We start from the raw sequence: 17,001 nt of genomic DNA on the forward strand, positions 1-17,001 counted from the left end.
TATTAAACGTGGGATCCATGGAGGATGTTGCCTGAAGTCGAGTATTCACTACATGAATGTATGATGACGTGACGATACGTGTTGAGTCATCTTCGAAGAGTGAGGAACAGTCTGTGTAGGATGTCATGTGTCATTCATGAGTTGGTTCCCGGTGGCTGGTCATCTGTGCCAGGGCGAGGCTGCACATCGTCTTTAATACTTCGTCGCTGACGTCATTCGTGGATACAGCAAATGAACCAACAACATATCAATTAGTTTCTATGTCATTTTTTGTTCTACTTTGTTTTACAGTGACGCCCTTTGTAAGAACCACTGTAGTGCCTCTGATGGACGGCGACCATAAAAGACGCCAAATCATTTCATGTTAGATTTTTTGTTATCTATATACTTTTTACTGTCTGTTTAATCAAACGCGAGTCTTTAGGCGTTTCTGAAGTTTCTGAAGTATTACGGAAAAGGAGTTTACAGGTGAATGAAGTCAGGCTCGTTACTGGAACTGTGGTACTGAGAGCATGAATATGTATTTTCTGGCAGCGTCTATGAGCGAGGACAGCAACGGGTATAAATAACAAGGAGGTTTGGCTTACCACAAAAACCATAGGCCACATCCACAATGAAAAAGGATATGTTTTAGACTGAACATCTAAAGGAGTTCGAGATTTAACGGCTGGTGGATGTAGCCTGATATTGACGGCCTTGGTGACCCCGGCAGTTGACGGCAAAGACCAAACCAAACCAAACCAACCTTAAAAACCGACATCAAAGTTTATATAAGGCAACACACCACACTGATCAAGCACAATGTAAGATGTATGATTTTTTAGATTTGTGGCTGACGCAACACCTCCCGTTGCATATTGCCTCAAACTCACCTATATATTTGTACATGTCTACATACAGGCTACGCAATTGCCTGTAATGTCTTCTTCCCCAGGCCATAGGATGTGAGGTGGTTTATAAAGGATCATACAAACCCACCACGCTGACCGTCTCGGCTGATGGGCTCCCAAGGTTATCATCATTCTACCGTCAAGTAACATTTCCTACCGCGAATATCGCTTGTTGTTGTCAGGCAAAACAGTTAGATATCTAGTGTGCCTGGGAAATACTCTAAAATGCTTTAGGGATTTGCCTCGACAGGCAAGGATCTGATAAGGATGGAGCTGTTGCGGCTGCTGGCTCACCGTCCTCTGTCAAATAGGGCGAGATAGTCAAGGCATCCAATTGTCTTTGAAGCAAACGGAAAAAAGACGTTGAATGTTTGGGGACCGTGGCTGAATGCTTTTAATTCATGTTGAATGATAGTATGGTGCTTTTTACAGGTGTTGAATATCATGGTGCTTTTTACTCATGTTAAATGATAGTATGGTGCTTTTTACAGATGTTGAATATCATGGTGCTTTTTACTCATGTTAAATTATAGTATGGTGCTTTTTATTCATGTTAAATTATAGTATGGTGTTTTTTACTCATTTTAAATGATAGTATGGTGCTTTTTATTCATGTTAAATTATAGTATGGTGCTTTTTACTCATTTTAAATGATAGTATGGTGCTTTTAACTCATGTTGAATGATAGTATGGTGCTTTTTATTCATTTCAAATGATAGTATGGTGCTTTTACCCATTTGAAACGATAGTATGGTGCTTTTGTAATCATGCTAAATGATAGTATGGTGCTTTTTATCCATGTTGAATGATAGTATGCTAGAAACTGGATTGGTTCCTGACACCTGGGCACAGACGAACGACCCCTCAGCACAGCATAATGACCATTGGGTATGATGGTCTTTCATCTGACCCTGATGGGTCGGGTCCAAGGTCAAGCTATCATACCCCAAGATAGCACAGCTATTGTCAAGGCGGCTCAGTACGGATATGAATCCACCACATCGTGTAAAGAGCCGAATATCGTGTATAATCTATACACATGGCATATTTCAGTCCTTTGATTTTGAATATATCATTTTTTTTTTACAACTTGGTAGAAATGAGAAAAAAAAAAGAATATCCTTTCTCAATTTGCATAATCATTCTGAATTTCCCATTAGAAATTTCAAGATTTAATTTGTATTTGAGAGTTGAGTCGTTATAGATAATAATTTTCACGAATGGATGAAGTCCTCTGCGTCTCAGATAATGATGATTGCACTGTCAACTCTGTTTTACATATGCTGCAGGAGTTAATGGCCATCGCAAGCTAATTGGCCATTAAGCCAGAAATCGTGACGGGGAAACGAAACACACAGAGAAACTATGTTGGAGCTCTGTCTGTCAGAGGCCGGATGGTTTGTCTGTACCTGCTGCTGGTGTTGACTCACTTGCCACCACTGTATATAATCACGACGACGTCACTTCCTGGTCTCTCTCTCTCTCTCTCTCTCTCTCTCTCTCTCTCTCTCTCTCTCTCTCTCTCTCTCTCTCTCTCTCTCTCTCTCTCTCTCTATCTCTCTCTGAGCCTCAAGGCCATTTCTTTTTGTTTTCTTTTTTCATCGTCTATTACTAGAAAACGGAAGTCACCTTAGCTACTGATTCAGTCCTTGGTAGAAAACGAATGTGTCAACGTTCGTGATACAAAGAATGAATAATAGAATGAGGCCTGTTCGTGCCATTAACATTCATACATGTAAACTGTTGACCTGATTCGGTTGGGTTTCTACTGCTTTTGCATGTCAACTCAAATTATCCGATCGTGTTTTAAAGAAATTCCAATCATCAATTTCCCACATATGCAACTTTTTTTTTTCGGATGTTAAACTCCAACTACTCGTCGTAAATCAAATAAGCAGAGACAGATAACTCCGCCTCTCGTACAGACATCGACCAATAGTAAGTAATACAGGTGTAGCTTATGTCTGATGAAGTGATTACACGGCAAAAAAATGAGTTATGTATGTTGTGAAGTGGTTGAGGTTAAGTTTGTCTCGTAGAAAATTCTCCCTCCAGCAAACTGAAACCCCTTTTTGAGACGTATGTATAAACGTCTGCTAGGGCAAAGGATCGGATCAAGTATACTTGAAGGATCGGATCAACTATACTTGACGTTCTTCCCTAGTACGATATGACTGGAACCATCAGATAACAGTGACAAGGAAGGTGAGCTATCATGCCAGGATAGTTTACCTTGCAATGAAACAATGACAAAAAGTGAACATCATCATGCACCACGTGGTATGGTTGCATGACTGACCAGCACGTAGCTGAAATTAGATGAAATATTTATGTAAACGTTATTTGCGAAAGACACATCTTTATGTAAGGCACTGCACTCCAACACTGGCAAGTTTGAATTTTGACCCTAGTGTTGTAGCGTGTAATGCACGACCCTAATGTTGTAGCGAGTGATGTACGACCTAGTGTTGTAGCCTGTAATGTACGACCCTAATGTTGTAGCAAGTGATTTACGACCCTAGTGTTGTAGCGTGTAATGCACGACCCTAATGGTGTAGCGAGTGATGTACGACCCTAGTGTTGTAGCCTGTAATGTACGACCCTAATGTTGTAGCGAGAGATGTACGACCCTAGTGTTGTAGCGTGCAATGTACGACCCTAATGTTGTAGCGAGTGATGTACGACCCTAGTGTTGTAGCCTGTAATGTACGACCCTAATGTTGTAGCGAGTGATGTACGACCCTAGTGTTGTAGCCTGTAATGTACGACCCTAATGTTGTAGCGAGTGATGTACGACCCTAGTGTTGTAGCCTGTAATGTACGACCCTAATGTTGTAGCGAGTGATGTACGACCCTAGTGTTGTAGCCTGTAATGTACGACCCTAATGTTGTAGCGAATGATGTACGACCCTAGTGTTGTAGCGAGTGATGTTTGAACTCAGTAGTGTAATTTGTGGACTGAATCAAACAGGCAGCATCAGTAGCGGCAGCAGCGAATTCCGTTATGCAGCTTCCGTGTCCTGGGAACTGTCATTGTGACGTCACCGAGGTGGAGGGTCGTCTGCAAGGGGGAGGAGGCCCGGGCTGCGAGGTTGGCTCCGTGGGAACAAGAGGAGTGCATGAGATGACTGCAGACTGGTACAGGGGTAGGACTGTGGACTGACGTTAACGTATGGTTTGTAAAGACGGAGACTTAAAGCCAGGCAGGTAAAAGGGGGCTTGGCTGCGTAGTTGAAGCGAACGTCAGCAAGTGGATGACGCAGAAGGGAACCCAACAACAGAAAATTAGGAGAGAAAATCCTAGCTCACAAATGCAGCAGTGCAGAGGACAAATATATATATATATATATATATATATATATATATATATATATATATATATATATATATATATATATATATATATATATATATACAAAGATGAAATCAACCGAAAAGGAGTTGCCTTTGTATAAAGATGATAAGCACGAATGTAATACCATGAATCCATTTGGACAGATGAGGAACGGAGTGCTCCCTCAACACTCCACACGCACATCCCTCTAATGTTTGTATGCAAACTTCAGCCGAGAGAATTTCCTGATTTTTTTCCCCCCGAGCGTGTATTTGCAGCCCACCGTGAGGCTGAAGGCTTGGTTGTCAGGGGTGATACGTAATCAAACGTGGAGGACACCCACCTGGACGCCCAAGGACGCCGCCGGCCGCGCCACACCCAGGAATGCCACGCAACGCCGTCGGAATATAAACAATAGACTAAGGATGGCTTACACAGAGGGTCATCCACATAGTGTGTGTGTATGGGATCGTGGAATTATCCTCAACACCTGAAGAAGGTGTTAATTTTTTTTACGGTTGGTGGATGTTGACATTAATGACAGCAGAAGTCGGAAAGCCTAGCAAACCGAACCAATCAACGTCTTCCACAGTACGTTACTTTTAGACACGCAGTCTAACATCCATAGATCCAGATGAATATATCTTTCAGTTTTATCTCAATGGTGAATATGATTGGCTGTTATATGAAGATTTTCGATTATCAGGATTATGTAATGATGTCCGAGTTGTCCGCCTACGTTCATGTTACGACAGAGATAGATCATAAACATTTATGGACTTTGGGATGTTAGCGAAGAGTAGGATTGTACCGGAGCAGGGGTTCATGGAACGTTTCTTGGTTCCCGAGTGGCTAGCTGCTAGGCAAGCTGGCCTTGAAATGTGCCTGCGACTGAGTCACAATGAGCACGGTGGCGAACGTCCTGGCGTGGGAATATCGCTACGTCTTACTGTGCGAGGCGTGGGAGATGGCTAGATTCTGTGCGAGGCGTGGGAGACGGCTAGATCCTGTGCGAGGCGTGGGAGATGGCTAGATCCTGTGCGAGGCGTGGGAGATGGCTAGATCCTGTGCGAGGCGTGGGAGATGGCTAGATCCTGGAGTTGGCAGTATGGGAAGATGACCGCGGGTCCTGGAGCAGGAAGCGTTGGTAAGGAGGCAGGGTCCCGGAGACGGTCGTGGGTCATGGCCTCTGGCAGGACGTTCAGGATGTGGCCAGTACTCATGATTAGGACCCAGCCTTCATCAGCTGAATCTTCCTGCTCCTCTGCGCATCTTACGCATCACTGTTTTTTGTTAATGATGATGATATCATTAATGATATAACGTGATGTACATGAGCAATATGGATGAGTACGTAATTTCTCTGGTGATTTCGTATGGATGAGTACGTAATTTCTCTGGTGATTTCGTAGGGATGAGTACGTAATTTCCCTGGTGAACTCGTAGGGATGAGTACGTAATTTCCCTGGTGTTTTGGTATGGATGAGTACGTAATTACCTTGGTATTTGGTATGGATGAGTACGTAATTTCCCTGGTGTTTTGGTATGGATGAGCACGTAATTACCTTGGTATTTGGTATGGATGAGTACGTAATTTCCCTGATTTGGTATGGATGAGTACGTAATTTCCCTGGTGATTTGGTATGGATGAGTACGTAATTTCCCTGGTGATTTGGTATGGATGAGTACGTAATTTCCCTGGTGATTTCGTACTCCCTTCGTCTATATTAATTTCCACCATTCAGTGCGATCTTCCCTCCTCTCATGTGAGCGTCATAGTCAGCTTTACAGTACATCTTACGCCTGGATCTCCATCAGAGGCCCTTTATCAGTCACTGAGTTTTAGGCATTTCACAGCTGACGGTCGGGAACATAAAACGAGGCGTCAGGGGAACAGTTAAGCAAGCAGGGCTATAATTTCATGTAACTTCTGTTATCGGTATCTACCATGGCCTGGCCAGAAAGAATTAGCCATCCACTGTATCAGCTTTGCTGATAAAACTCCACTGGTGGATATATATATATATATATATATATATATATATATATATATATATATATATGTATATATATATATATATATATATATATATATATATATATATATATATATATATATATATATATATATATATATATATATATATATTTGCTTTGTCGCTGTCTCCCGCGTTTGCGAGGTAGCGCAAGGCAACAGACGAAAAAAATGGCCCAACCCACCCCATACACATGTATATGCATACGTCCACACACGCAAATATACATACCTACACAGCTTTCCATGGTTTACCCCAGACGCTTCACATGCCCTGATTCAATCCACTGACAGCACGTCAACCCCGGTATACCACATCGATCCAATTCACTCTATTCCTTGCCCTCCTTTCACCCTCCTGCATGCTCAGGCCCCGATCACACAAAATCTTTTTCACTCCATCTTTCCACCTCCAATTTGGTCTCCCACTTCTCCTCGTTCCCTTCACCTCCGACACATATATCCTCTTGGTCAATCTTTCCTCACCCATTCTCTCCATGTGCCCAAACCATTTCAAAACACCCTCTTCTGCTCTCTCAACCACGCTCTTTTTATTTCCACACATCTCTCTTACCCTTACGTTACTTACTCGATCAAACCACCTCACACCACACATTGTCCTCAAACATCTCATTTCCAGCACATCCATCCTCCTGCGCACAACTCTATCCATAGCCCACGCCTCGCAACCATACAACATTGTTGGAACCACTATTCCTTTAAACATGCCCATTTTTGCTTTCCGAGATAATGTTCTCGACTTCCACACATTCTTCAAGGCTCCCAGGATTTTCGCCCCCTCCCCCACCCTATGATCCACTTCCGCATCCATGGTTCCATCCGCTGCCAGATCCACTCCCAGATATCTAAAACACTTTACTTCCTCCAGTTTTTCTCCATTCAAACTAACCTCCCAATTGACTTGACCCTCAACCCTACTGTACCTGATTACCTTGCTCTTATTCACATTTACTCTTAACTTTCTTCTTTCACACACTTTACCAAACTCAGTCACCAGCTTCTGCAGTTTCTCACATGAATCAGCCACCAGCGCTGTATCATCAGCGAACAACTGACTCACTTCCCAAGCTCTCTCATCCCCAACAGACTTCATACTTGCCCCTCTTTCCAAAACTCTTGCATTCACCTCCCTAACAACCCCATCCATAAACAAATTAAACAACCATGGAGACATCACACCCCCCTGCCGCAAACCTACATTCACTGAGAACTTATCACTTTCCTCTCTTCCTACACGTTCACATGCCTTACATCCTCGATAAAAACTTTTCACTGCTTCTAACAACTTGCCTCCCACACCATATATTCTTAATACCTTCCACAGAGCATCTCTATCAACTCTATCATATGCCTTCTCCAGATCCATAAATGCTACATACAAATCCATTTGCTTTTCTAAGTATTTCTCACATACATTCTTCAAAGCAAACACCTGATCCACACATCCTCTACCACTTCTGAAACTACACTGCTCTTCCCCAATCTGATGCTCTGTACATGCCTTCACCCTCTCAATCAATACCCTCCCATACAATTTACCAGGAATACTCAACAAACTTAGACCTCTGTAATTTGAGCACTCACTCTTATCCCCTTTGCCTTTGTACAATGGCACTATGCACGCATTCCGCCAATCCTCAGGCACCTCACCATGAGTCATACATACATTAAATAACCTTACCAACCAGTCAATAATACAGTCACCCCCTTTTTTAATAAATTCCACTGCAATACCATCCAAACCTGCTGCCTTGCCGGCTTTCATCTTCCGCAAAGCTTTTACTACCTCTTCTCTGTTTACCAAATCATTTTCCCTAACCCTCTCACTTTGCACACCACCTCGACCAAAACACCCTATATCTGCACTCTATCATCAAACACATTCAACAAACCTTCAAAATACTCACTCCATCTCCTTCTCACATCACCACTACTTGTTATCACCTCCCCATTTGCGCCCTTCACTGAAGTTCCCATTTGCTCCCTTGTCTTACGCACATGTTTTGGACAATCACATGTTTACCAAATTCCGTCCTAGCTTTGTCTCTTCGATGTATATCCACTGACTTATATTTCTATTTTGTGTCTCCCCTGATGATGTGATTATTACACGAAAGTGCACTTGGGAACTTTTCGTGTTTCATTTTCCCCGTGGACTCATAGGAATATCTTGATCACGCGCAAAATTGTGATCCTTTCCAATATATATATATAGGGGATAGGGGAGAAAGAATACTTCCCACGTATTCCCTGCGTGTCGTAGAAGGCGACTAAAAGGGGAGGGAGCGGGGGGCTGGAAATCCTCCCCTCTCGTTTTTTTTTTTAATTTTCCAAAAGAAGGAACAGAGAACGAGGCCAGGTGAGGATATTCCATCAGAGGCCCAGTCCTCTGTTCTTAACGCTACCTTGCTAACGCGGGAAATGGCGTATAGTTTGAAAGATATATATATATATATATATATATATATATATATATATATATATATATATATATATATATATATATATATATATATATATATATATATATATATATATATCCTCTACCACTTCTGAAACCACACTGCTCTTCCCCAATCTGATGCTCTGTACATGCCTTCACCCTCTCAATCAATACCCTCCCATATAATTTACCAGGAATACTCAACAAACTTATACCTCTGTAATTTGAGCACTCACTCTTATCCCCTTTGCCTTTGTACAATGGCACTATGCACGCATTCCGCCAATCCTCAGGCACCTCACCATGAGTCATACATACATTAAATAACCTTACCAACCAGTCAACAATACAGTCACCCCCTTTTTTAATAAATTCCACAGCAATACCATCCAAACCTGCTGCCTTGCCGGCTTTCATCTTCCGCAAAGCTTTTACTACCTCTTCTCTGTTTACCAAATCATTTTCCCTAACCCTCTCACTTTGCACACCACCTCGACCCAAACACCCTATATCTGCCACTCTGTCATCAGACACATTCAACAAACCTTCAAAATACTCATTCCATCTCCTTCTCACATCACCACTACTTGTTATCACCTCCCCATTTACGCCCTTCACTGAAGTTCCCATTTGCTCCCTTGTCTTACGCACCCTATTTACCTCCTTCCAGAACATCTTTTTATTCTCCCTAAAATTTAATGATAGTCTCTCACCCCAACTCTCATTTGCCCTATTTTTCACCTCTTGCACCTTTCTCTTGACCTCCTGTCTCTTTCTTTTATACTTCTCCCACTCAATTGCATTTTTTCCCTGCAAAAATCGTCCAAATGCCTCTCTCTTCTCTTTCACTAATACTCTTACTTCTTCATCCCACCACTCACTACCCTTTCTAAACAGCCCACCTCCCACTCTTCTCATGCCACAAGCATCTTTTGCGCAATCCATCACTGATTCCCTAAATACATCCCATTCCTCCCCCACTCCCCTTACTTCCATTGTTCTCACCTTTTTCCATTCTGTACACAGTCTCTCCTGATACTTCTTCACACAGGTCTCCTTCCCAAGCTCACTTACTCTCACCACCTTCTTCACCCCAACATTCACTCTTCTTTTCTGAAAACCCATACTAATCTTCACCTTAGCCTCCACAAGATAATGATCAGACATCCCTCCAGTTGCACCTCTCAGCACATTGACATCCAAAAGTCTCTCTTTCGCACGCCTGTCAATTAACATGTAATCCAATAATGCTCTCTGGCCATCTCTCCTACTTACATAAGTATACTTATGTATATCTCGCTTTTTAAACCAGGTATTCCCAATCATCAGTCCTTTTTCAGCACATAAATCTACAAGCTCTTCACCATTTCCATTTACAACACTGAACACCCCATGCATACCAATTATTCCCTGGAGGAAGTGAAGTGTTTTAGATATCTGGGAGTGGATCTGTCAGCGGATGGAACCATGGAAGCGGAAGTGGATCATAGGGTGGGGGAGGGGGCGAAAATTTTGGGAGCCTTGAAAAATGTGTGGAAGTCGAGAACATTATCCCGGAAAGCAAAAATGGGTATGTTTGAAGGAATAGTAGTTCCAACAATGTTGTATGGTTGCGAGGCGTGGGCTATGGATAGAGTTGTGCGCAGGAGGATGGATGTGCTGGAAATGAGATGTTTGAGGATAATGTGTGGTGTGAGGTGGTTTGATCGAGTAAGTAACGTAAGGGTAAGAGAGATGTGTGGAAATAAAAAGAGCGTGGTTGAGAGAGCAGAAGAGGGTGTTTTAAAATGGTTTGGGCACATGGAGAGAATGAGTGAGGAAAGATTGACCAAGAGGATATATGTGTCGGAGGTGGAGGGAACGAGGAGAAGAGGGAGACCAAATTGGAGGTGGAAAGATGGAGTGAAAAAGATTTTGTGTGATCGGGGCCTGAACATGCAGGAGGGTGAAAGGAGGGCAAGGAATAGAGTGAATTGGAGCGATGTGGTATACAGGGGTTGACGTGCTGTCAGTGGATTGAATCAAGGCATGTGAAGCGTCCGGGGTAAACCATGGAAAGCTGTGTAGGTATGTATATTTGTGTGTGTGGACGTGTGTATGTACATGTGTATGGGGGGGGGGTTGGGCCATTTCTTTCGTCTGTTTCCTTGCGCTACCTCGCAAACGCGGGAGACAGCGACAAAGTATAAAAAAAAAGAAAAAAAAATATATATATATATATATATATATATATATATATATATATATATATATACATATGATTTATCATACTTGATCGTAATTTTTAATAACGTGTTCATGTTGCCAGTCAGCGATACATAAGGTACTTCTAATTCTAGTCAGGCATTATGTCCTCTGCTTCGTGACGGTACTTGTCACTCAAAGATCAAGCATTGTCTTAACACATTCTACTGTCCCAGGGACGGGTACTATCCTGGGACATTGCGCTGTCCGAGGATTAGGTAGTTCGACGGCAGTGTAGTACTAGGGGCTTGGGTACCTCTGCCAGGTTCGGCTACTGTCGCCATGTGTCGGGACCAGGTTGGTTCCCCTGAGTACTTTTGCGGTAGTGACGTCAGAAGGGTGGGCCTATAGCATGTGAGCCGACCAGGGGGAAGTACCCGAATTTCCACAGTGGCTCATCCCAACAGTTCAGGTGTCGGATACTTGATAGTCACATGTGTTGCTGTACCACAAATCTTCACATGTTACGTTGATGCCGCCCACCACGACTCTATATATATGTTACGTTGATGTGGCCCACCACGACTCTATACATGTTACGTTGATGCCGCCCACCACGACTCTTTACATGTTACGTTGATGTCGCCCACCGCGACTCTATACATGTTACGTTGATGTCGCCCACCACGACTCTATACATATTACGTTGATGTCGCCCACCACGACTCTTTACATGTTACGTTGATGCCGCCCACCACGACTCTATACATGTTACGTTGATGTCGCCCACCACGACTCTATATATGTTACGTTGAGGTCGTGATCACTTGCATAATCACCTAAAACCTAATAAATAAGTGGTGTATTTAGAATCTTGGATCGTAGGAACAAAGAGAAAGATGACAGTCAATAGAGTTTTGGCATGTTAAGCAGATAAACCCGACGCGACTTCCATACTTAACAATCAAATGGCGAGCGTCGACTTGGGGACGTACCGGCAGAACTCAACCGCAGATAGAGACTACCTGGGTACAAAAATGCATGACGAGACGGCATAGAGCGACCATCGAAGAATTACGGCACCAGTAAACAATTCGTGACAGACAGACGAACGAGGAGAGAACTAATTGCAAGACCTTCCAACCGACAGTCGCAAGCCTTCCTGAGGCTGGTGTGTGGAAGCATAGGTGTGTGTGTGTGTGTGTGTGTGTGTGTGTGTTTCGACAGCAATAATAATAGTAGGTGCATCTGCCTCATTTTCTCTCAGAACCCCTTTAACGTGGTTCTTGAAGTTTCGAGGTAACACTCCTCGCTCGAAGGATCAAGGAAATGATGAACTTCTCTGAAGCGAGATGGTCCTTGAAGAGAGTATACTCCTTTCTGTCCATTGACGATGATGTAGTGAAGCCAAAGGCAATTTCTCACTTGGGGTGCAACGACTTCCAAGCGGAGTCCAGTGATATCCGTTTACATATGTGACAGTTACGTTTAATATATATATATATATATATATATATATATATATATATATATATATATATATATATTTGCTGTTGCACCAGAAAATAAAAGTTCAAAATTTATATCATGCACAGAATTAAGACGACGCTGGAGCATTGAGCTCAAAATTTCGCTCTAAGATGGAGAAAGTGTTAAGTGATTCTCGTCCCTGGGGAAAAAAGAGAGGAAAAATCTACGTGACGGCATTTTAAGAAATTCCCGGAAACTTCACTCAGGAAGTGTGCAGATCAATCACTGAGAAAAGATCATAAATGAAGCGTCACTCAAGCCAAGATAGCGTGACTGTGGCAGAACTTGGCAACAATCTGGGGGTTATGGGGGGTAGCGGCTTCCGCTGTACTGATTCCACCCGGGGGTAAGTTAGCTCAAAATTGTTTCCTTTAGTCACCATAACCTTGTGGGCTAACTCGCTCTCACTTCCCAAGCTGTGGTGTTCATACTTAACACAATCATAACAATTTCATATTGTGATGAAATCGCGTTTACCGATTTCAGAGAAATGGTAACTACTAGGCTACTGTGTGTCGAAGGTTACCCTTAGTTAGGTTCCGGTGAGTTACAGAGCGGGAGGGTAGGTTGTTGTAAGTCACATAGTGTTAGATATACTTTGACCTTCAGTACGACGATATGATCCTTGTGAGCATGACAGTACAGAAGACTACGGTACAATCCTTGAGCACAACGGTAAGATCCTTGAGCACGGTACAATCCTTGAACACGAAGGTACGAGCCTTAGGTATAATGGTAGGGCTGTGTATGATGGCCTGACCTTATCATAACCTAACCCTTAAAGGTCAGGTATACTTAGGTCAGGCCATCATACCCGGGAGTCGTACCGTCGTGCTCAAGTACCATGCCGTTGTGCTCAAGTATCACACCGTCGTGCTCAAGGGGTAAAGGAAACTACTAAAACTCGTCTGAATGTGAGGTTTACCATTACAGGTGAGGTGATCTCAGCACATGACACCTGCTGCACCAGCTGTAGGATTTACCCTGCAGCGCCTGTTGCCCTGGCGACGCTGGGAGGGGGGGTCACACCACCAACCACCACACCCTCCCTCTCTCCCTGCCCACGTATATTGTGCCACACACCACACCCTCCCTCTCTCCCTGCACACGTATATTGTGCCACACACCACACCCTCCCTCTCTCCCTGCACACGTATATTGTGCCACACACCACACCCTCCCTCTCTCCCTGCACACGTATATTGTACCACTCACTACACACCCCACCTTTTCCCTGCCCACGTATAATGTGCCACATACACCACACCCTCCTCCTCTCCTTGCCCATGTATGCTGTGCCACACACCACAAACTCCCTTTTCCGTGCCCACGTATATTGTGCCACAGTCACCACACTATACCCCTCTCCCTTCCCACGTTTATTGTGCCACACACACACACACACACACACACACACACACACACACACACACTCCACTCTCCTTTCCTATTCACTTTCATTGTGCCATACTCGTCACACTCTCCCCTCTCACTATCCACGTATATTGTACAAGTCACAACACAAACATCCTCTTTTCCTTCCCAAGTATATTGTGCCACCCACGGCAGACTCACCCCCTCTCACTACCCAAGTGTATTGTGCCATACACCACAACCTCCCCTTCTCTACCCACGTATATTCTGCCACCCACAGCACACTCTCCTTCTCTCCCAGCCCACGTACATTGCGTCGCACACATCTCACTCTCTTCCTTGCCCACATATATTGTGCCGCATACAGTACGCTCTCCCTCTCTACTTCCAGAGTTATATTGTGCCACAAACACCACATCATCCCTCTCTCCTTACCCACATATGCCACACACACCACACTCTCTCTGCCCACATATATTTGTGCCACGCACACCAAACTCTCCCTGCCAACATACATTGTCCTGCACACACCACACTCGCCCTATGTACACTATGCAGAGGACACCACACTGCACACGTATACTGTGCCACATACAGACCACTCTCACTCCCTCCCTGTCCACATATAATTGTGCCACACACACCACACTCTCCCTCCCGGCCCACGTAAATTGCGCCAGACATACATACACACACACACACACCACATTCTCTCTGGTACACACTCCACACTGGCCACTTTACTTTGCGCTCGTGTACTCCTTCCTCATGCTGATCCTGAACACTGCCCTGTCACACTGCGTAGACGAATGTACATCTAAACCACACCATTCTTCATACTTCCTCTGACGCACATCAGAGACCAAGAGCACCACACCCTCCTTCACTGCTAAACACATCAACTGCTCAATACGTAGACGTCTGGTTGCCCTTCAGAGCTAACCAAGGCATCATACGTTGATATGTTTCGTTAGTGATATTAGATGTCAGGTAACTATAACAGGCTCGTTAGTACCTGCAGGAAATTTCTGATAATGAATGGGATTCTTTCACTAAAAAACCTACTCGAAATCTAACAGCAATTTTTAGTATATATGTTCATACAACAGGTTTGGATTCACAAATGCAATATATATATATATATATATTGGTTCCATATATATATATATATATATATATATATATATATATATATATATATATATATATATATATATATATATATATATATATATATATATATTTTTTTTTTTTTTTTTTTTTTTTTGCTTTGTCGCTGTCTCCCGCGTTTGCGAGGTAGCGCAAGGAAACAGACGAAAGAAATGGCTCAACTTACCCCCATACACATGTATATACATACGTCCACACACGCAAATATACATACCTACACAGCTTTCCATGGTTTACCCCAGACGCTTCACATGCCCCGATTCAATCCACTGACAGCACGTCAACCCCGGTATACCACATCGCTCCAATTCACTCTATTCCTTGCCCTCCTTTCACCCTCCTGCATGTTCAGGCCCCGATCACACAAAATCTTTTTCACTCCATCTTTCCACCTCCAATTTGGTCTCCCTCTTCTCCTCGTTCCCTCCACCTCCGACACATATATCCTCTTGGTCAATCTTTCCTCACTCATTCTCTCCATGTGCCCAAACCATTTCAAAACACCCTCTTCTGCTCTCTCAACCACGCTCTTTTTATTTCCACACATCTCTCTTACCCTTACGTTACTTACTCGATCAAACCACCTCACACCACACATTGTCCTCAAACATCTCATTTCCAGCACATCCATCCTCCTGCGCACAACTCTATCCATAGCCCACGCCTCGCAACCATACAACATTGTTGGAACCACTATTCCTTCAAACATACCCATTTTTGCTTTCCGAGATAATGTTCTCGACTTCCACACATTCTTCAAGGCTCCCAGAATTTTCGCCCCCTCCCCCACCCTATGATCCACTTCCGCTTCCATGGTTCCATCCGCTGCCAGATCCACTCCCAGATATCTAAAACACTTCACTTCCTCCAGTTTTTCTCCATTCAAACTCACCTCCCAATTGACTTGACACTCAACCCTACTGTACCTAATAACCTTGCTCTTATTCACATTTACTCTTAACTTTCTTCTTTCACACACTTTACCAAACTCAGTCACCAGCTTCTGCAGTTTCTCACATGAATCAGCCACCAGCGCTGTATCATCAGCGAACAACAACTGACTCACTTCCCAAGCTCTCTCATCCCCAACAGACTTCATACTTGCCCCTCTTTCCAAAACTCTTGCATTCACCTCCCTAACAACCCCATCCATAAACAAATTAAACAACCATGGAGACATCACACACCCCTGCCGCAAACCTACATTCACTGAGAACCAATCACTTTCCTCTCTTCCTACACGTACACATGCCTTACATCCTCGATAAAAACTTTTCACTGCTTCTAACAACTTGCCTCCCACACCATATATTCTTAATACCTTCCACAGAGCATCTCTATCAACTCTATCATATGCCTTCTCCAGATCCATAAATGCTACATACAAATCCATTTGCTTTTCTAAGTATTTCTCACATACATTCTTCAAAGCAAACACCTGATCCACACATCCTCTACCACTTCTGAAACCACACTGCTCTTCCCCAATCTGATGCTCTGTACATGCCTTCACCCTCTCAATCAATACCCTCCCATATAATTTACCAGGAATACTCAACAAACTTATACCTCTGTAATTTGAGCACTCACTCTTATCCCCTTTGCCTTTGTACAATGGCACTATGCACGCATTCCGCCAATCCTCAGGCACCTCACCGTGAGTCATACATACATTAGATAACCTTACCAACCAGTCAACAATACAGTCACCCCCTTTTTTAATAAATTCCACTGCAATACCATCATTTATCTATTTATGCTGTGAAGCATATAACCTGAATTTTTTCGTATGAAAAACAAAATGTGGCACATTGTCGGTGATATATACCTTTGTCGTAAATGAATTCCTTCTTGGAAGGTCTGAGTTTTGTGAAAAGTTTTGTAAAACGAAAATGCGAGGTACATGAACCACATCTTTATCGGAAGAAATACTGAAAGGCGACCCAAGAACTTCCACAAGGTTTTTCTTTAATATGTTGCGACTAATTTAGTCTTTGTTTCTAATGAAACATTTTCATAA

Source organism: Panulirus ornatus, chromosome 13 (genome assembly GCF_036320965.1).
Source record: "Panulirus ornatus isolate Po-2019 chromosome 13, ASM3632096v1, whole genome shotgun sequence".
NCBI lineage: Eukaryota > Metazoa > Arthropoda > Malacostraca > Decapoda > Palinuridae > Panulirus > Panulirus ornatus.